Source organism: Bos indicus x Bos taurus, chromosome X (assembly GCF_003369695.1).
Source record: "Bos indicus x Bos taurus breed Angus x Brahman F1 hybrid chromosome X, Bos_hybrid_MaternalHap_v2.0, whole genome shotgun sequence".
In the NCBI taxonomy this organism is placed as follows: domain Eukaryota; kingdom Metazoa; phylum Chordata; class Mammalia; order Artiodactyla; family Bovidae; genus Bos; species Bos indicus x Bos taurus.
Genome location: NC_040105.1, coordinates 114591971 through 114597970, shown reverse-complemented (window position 1 = coordinate 114597970; position 6000 = coordinate 114591971).

Below are 6000 nucleotides of genomic sequence, written 5' to 3'. Positions count from 1 at the left end.
TATATAAAACAAATTAGTGGTTAACAGTGAGAAGAAGAAAGGGGAACAAATGCTAGACAGAGGTAGGGCATTAAGAGATATAAAGTACAAGGTATAAAATTAGCTACAAATATATATTGTACAGCTCAGGGAGTATAGCCAATATTTTATAGTAACTATATAGTCTTTAAAAGTTGTTAATCACTATGTTGTACACATGAAACTTATATAAAATTATGAATAAACTATACCTCATTTTTTTTTAATGAAATAAAAATTTTAATCCAGAAAAAAAAAAAAAGTCAATGAGAAGTTAATATGTTTTAAAAGTTTATAGCCTGGGAGTAAGCAAAATCATTCACTATAACAAGAGTTCATATCAAGATAAACTGGTATAGCATTTAAGTCTAAACGTAAGATAAAAACATGTTTTTTTCATGTAAGAAATAAGAGAGGCTTCCACCAACACTCATGGTAGAGCTTCTCCCTCCCACACTTCCTTCCTGGAAGGGGCTTTGGGAAGTCATAAGAAAGAGTTGGAGGCCTTTGATGTAAAATCTCAGACAATTATTCCATAAACACTGGTAAATATCAGCTAAAGTTTTGCTTATTTATAGATATTTCACTGAGGGCTTTTTCCTTCCAGGTTGATCAAGAGGAAAACAGGAAGAAATCAACATGGTCTGAGTGAGAGAGGCCTATGGAGAGGCCAGAGGACAAACCAAACTAAGACCGAAAAGTAGAGACATGAGAATGCTCAGTGAAGTTCATGTTGTTTTAGATTCAGGAAAAGAAGAAAAACAGAGCAAAACAAAACAAGACAAAGGGTGAAGAGAGATTTTCAAATGCCTACAAGTGCTTATCATGTGATTATTGGTGATTTTTGATTTTCTTTCTTTTTCTGTGTTTTCGTAAGTTTTGAGCATTATGACATGTTTTTAATAATAACAATAAAGATATTTCTTCAAATATGAAAGAAAAGCAAAATTTAAAAACTACCTTTATCTTTCTAGAATCCTGAGGGATAGAGTTGTTGAATACGGTATGATCCCTTTTTATCCTCCTCCAACACTTCCCTACCCTCTTTTGAAGCTCAGTCATATCCTACTCTTTGTGACACCATGGACCATACAGTCCATGGAATTCTCCATGCCAGAATACTGTGGGTAGCCTTTCCCTTCTCCAGGGGATCTTCCCAACCCAGGGATCGAACTCAGGTCTCTTGCATTGCAGGCAGATTCTTTACCAGCTGAGCCACCAGGGAAGCCCTCTTTTGAAGCTAGGTTTGGTTATGTGACTTTATTGGCCCATGCGATATGAGTGCCAGTTAACTTGCCACTTCTGGGTGAAATTTGCTGAATTCTCCTCTTACTGAGGTTATGATGAGATCTCATGCTGAGATGAGACCTCCATTGTCCTGAGTCTCAGAAAGGCTGTGACCAGTATAGGAACTCTGCTGACCCCTGGTGAACACACAGTAGGAGCAAAACCCAGACCTGTGTTATATTGTACCACTCAGACTGGGGAGCTCTGCTCATCACAGCCATACAGAGATCCTCTTGAGAAATGCGTGCAGGTGATGTCCTATTGTAGTTCAGGTTTCCCATTTTCCTCCTGATAAATTTGAGAATCAAATGAACTGGAGCAGAGAATAGGCCTCACCTATCGTCTTTCCAATTTCAGGCTTAGGATCACCTGATGACTTAGGTGTAAATTTTTAAGCGCTTCATGCTTAGAAGATTTGCTCCAATGGCCAAGGCTTCAGAAGGATCGGTTCCTGTTATTTACTCATGAAATGTCTCCAGTGCTCACAGAGCAAAAATATCTCAGGATTGCTGCACATTAAGCCTTCTTTTTCTCCACACAAATGGCTAATTGCCTTGGAATCCCAGAGGCAGTGCAAGGCAGAAGGGAGATGGAGAATAAAAGAAAATTGCTTTAAATGGGCTAAATATACCTATGAAGGAAAAAAAAAAAGCAAATTTTCCTACAAGGCAAGTGCATCAATTAAACCTTTCAATGGGGAGATCTTACTTATGCTCTCGGCATTAGTCTGGAATATATATTACGGAACTCTATTTACTCCTCTAATTAATATAAATGAGCAGTTACCATAGCAATTATTGCATTATATGATGCACATAAAACTCTGGCTATGCTTAGAGCTAGGGTCAACATTTTAAATCACTCTTGACTCATCATGAATCAAATGTCCCTTTCCAGATATTCCGATGTGCGAAGGTTGAGCATTTATTAGTAATAATGGAATGTAGAATTAATGTAGCACATTAGATCTTCAAAGTGCTTCAACCATTTTAACTAGCGAAACTCCACAGTGCCTTTTCTGTGAGCCTCTGCATTGCCCATCTTTCCAATAGGGAGCTAGAATGAGGCCTGCTGAAGGGCCCAGGAGTCATTCCCGTAGAGAGGAGTGACACTCTTTCCTATAGTTTGGAAATGCAAAGTAGAGGGTTTTATTATTTGTCACAGGAATGACAGAAGAAATAAGAGTTTACATCTCACCAAAATTCACAGCGTCATTTTGGTCTATGCTTGAGGAGATGTTAGAAGCCTGGAGTAGCCAGGTGGAGGTAATGGGGGAGGGGGTTTGGCCTGGAATCCAGACCCATGGGCTGGGACTCTGGGTAGCTGCCCACGCATCTGAGTTGAGAAGGGCTCTGGGCTTGGCTTAATGTTCTCTGGCCACTGTCTTGAAATTCTAAATCAGTTCATCTCTGACTTTACATTTCGTAAGTGAAGTCTGGTGGGCTAGTAAACCTGGGAGCCTCACCTCACCTCACCTCATCTCCCATCCCTCATTCACCTCCCTGCTTCTGGGGCCCTGGTCCTCCTGGGCACCACCTGGCCTCTCCCTCCATGCCCCTCCCAGAAACCACTCCTGCCTTTTATCCCCAGCTGGAGCTGGGAGTAGGCAGGGGGAAGGGCAGAACTAGGCATGCATGTACTATGTAGTGTCAGGGTGGGATGTGGCAGCTACAGTCCCCACTCCAGGCTGGCAGCATCACAATATATTCAGCAAGTAGGCAGAGGTGAGCCTGTATCTGCCTTGAGCCAGGGATTGAGTCTGTCCTGGAGTGGAAGTCTCCTGTATGCCATGGGGGTGGAGTGGTGATTGGGTGGCAAAGAGAAATGCCCAGCTTGACTTCCTGCCCTCAAGCCCCAGGCCAGGGCCCTGTGTGGACATCTGCCAGCTAGGTGGGAGAAAGAATCTGGCAGCTGGGCATTGTGTGCCCTCACGGCACCTTCAAGGGTCTATACTTGCCTCACAAGTATCAAGTGAATGTGACATTAAAGAATAAATAAAGATCACCAGTATAGGTCCAGAGAGATGGTGGGAGAAAGGAAATAAGTTTTATATTTTTGTTACTTTAATGGCACCTTAACCTGACTTTTGAACAAGGGGCCTCAAGTTTTAAATTGTTCTGGGTATTGCAAGTTAGGTAGCTGACCCTGGCCTCAGCAGAGATTGATCAATAATAGTAGCTATTATTTATTGAGCAATTAACCTGGTTAGGCATTGTGCTGGGTGATTTACATGCATCATCTCACCTAATCCTTAAGACAAGCTTGAGAGGTAGATATCATTTCTTACTACCTCTATAACTCTTGAATTTGGGGTCCAAGTTACTTAGCTTTTATATGCCTCAGTTTTTTCATCTGTAAAATAGGCTGTATTAGGTTAATTCTATGAAATTGTATTTTTGTAGGTCAGAAATGGTCAAATAATGGTAATTTTGTATGATTCAACTTAACATTACCTTGCTCATTGAATTGCAGGGAATATTCAATGATACAGCCCAGGAAAAGTTTTGAGAAAAACAAAAATCCTCAACTCAGGATAAGCACTCAACTAATATTCACTACTGGGCTTTTATTATTAGTGGTCATCTTATTAGTAGTGTAAAGATTGTTTTATACAAAACAGGGACTCCTAGAAGTTAAGTGACTCAGCTAGAAAGTGATGGATCTGAGATGGGAACCCAGGCCTTCATACCTGGGCAGCATCACCTTGATCCTTTGTAGTGTTTGGAGAAAGCACAGGGCTCTTCCCATCCTGGTACGACCTTGGCTTAGGGAAATGTGTCCCAAGGTGAGGTGTATCCTGTGTCTGAGGCTGACCCAGAGTTTAGAATCCGACCTTCATGCTGTCCCTCAAAGCACATTGCTTTTTCCTCGTCTCTAAAATGAGAGCACTTTCTGCAACCTGAAAGTGCAGTGTGTTTGCATGCATTGAGGGAGGGAGGTCAGCTCGCCAGAAAGGTATTGTCTACAGAGATTATGGGGTTCCCTTGTGGTTCATCTGGTAAAGAATTCGCCTGCAATGAGGGAGACCTGGGTTCGATTCCTGGGTTGGGAAGATCCCCTGGAGAAGGGAAAGGCTACCCACTCCAGTATTCCAGCCTGGAGAATTTCATGGGGGAATTCCTATAGTGCATAGGGGCACAAAGAGTCAGACATGACTGAGAGACTTTCACTCACTGGTTTATTTCTATTAGCTGAGGATGAACTGGAAAAAAGAGTAAAAGTTCATGTTGGATAAATCCTCAAAAGTTCAGAAAGCTCCCAAGACTCCCACTAAATTTTCTTAATCTTCAACTGCTTTGCATTCTGTGTGATGATCCACATTTGCAAAGAGGAGCTGCTCTTCCCTGAGGGTGCCAGGCCTCAGAGTGGACTCCATTCAAATCACAGAGCTGATGGTCAGGGGCCAGTGGGGAAAAGGTCCTGAAATTAAGGAGATTTAAAAAACTAAAGGACTCTGGAAAAAATGAATGTGATACTAAATCTTCCTGGTATGATCTGAGTTATGGTCACTGTTTCTCTTACTCATGGAAGAGTGAACAAAAACGTCTTTTCCACTCTCATTTCCAAGGGTTTCCTGATACAGTCATTCCAGCAGTCTTGTGGAGTAGTTTTGAAAAGCACATTTTCACCCAGCCTCAGTCCTCAGACACTGCTCTTGACGAGCAAGGGAGGAGGTAGGTAAAGTGACTTTAAAATGCCTCATGTTGAATTGTCCTTCGACCTGAGGCAGTCGTGGGTGGGAAAGCTCATGGTGCCATCTTAGAGTCATGAGCCCCACTTCCATGCCCTCACCCCATTCCCTTTCCTGGATCTGTTTCTCCATCAGGAAAGTGAGGGCCTGGATGCAGTGTCTAAACAATCCTTCAGATTCAACATCTTACTTCAAAACTTTCAGCAACAGTAATAATCATAATAATCATGTAAGAATAGAGCATGTTATTAAGAATTTATGATACGCACTGTCAGCACTTGTGTGAATTTAGGGCAAGTTACCTATGTTCTGTGTGTCTCAGTTTCCTCATCTGCAAAAGGCGGAAACCTGACTCACCTCCCACATAGACAGTTGTCATGAGAATTAAATGAATTCATCCGGGTAAAATCCTATGTGCCTGCCACGTCAGAAGGCCTCAAGAAATGTTCCCTGTTATTAGTATGGGGCTCCAGGTATAATGTGATGTGTTTCGTGCAGATGTAGACTGTCTCTGCCTCTTCCCCTAATGCCAAAATCACTGCTCAAATTAGTGAATCTGGATGTGGGGAAATAGGATGCCTGCAGGGCAACAGAATCAGCAAAAAAAATAAGGATACTTTAATTAAAAAACTAGATTTTTAAACACTTTAAATGTCTTTATTATTTAATCTACACTCAAAGATAAATGTCCATGGAAAGGAGTAGTGTCTTCACAAAAATTCTGGGAGCCGCAGCTCCTGAACTGCATGTGTCCCCAGCTAGGAATACTTGGCCAAGATGATGTCAACTGACTTTCCTGCTGTGACTTCTTTGGGGAGCCTGGGACAGATTTAGGTAGAGTAGAAAGTGTGTAAGAGCCTGGGTCCTCCTCCCAGCTCTACTGTCTCTAGCTTTGGGCCTGGGAGTAAGGCTTCTCTTCTTTGAGCCTTCATTTCTGACTAGGAAATGAGGGGCAGACCAGCCAGTCTTAAAGATCAGTCTTGCCACCATAAGATTGAATAGTT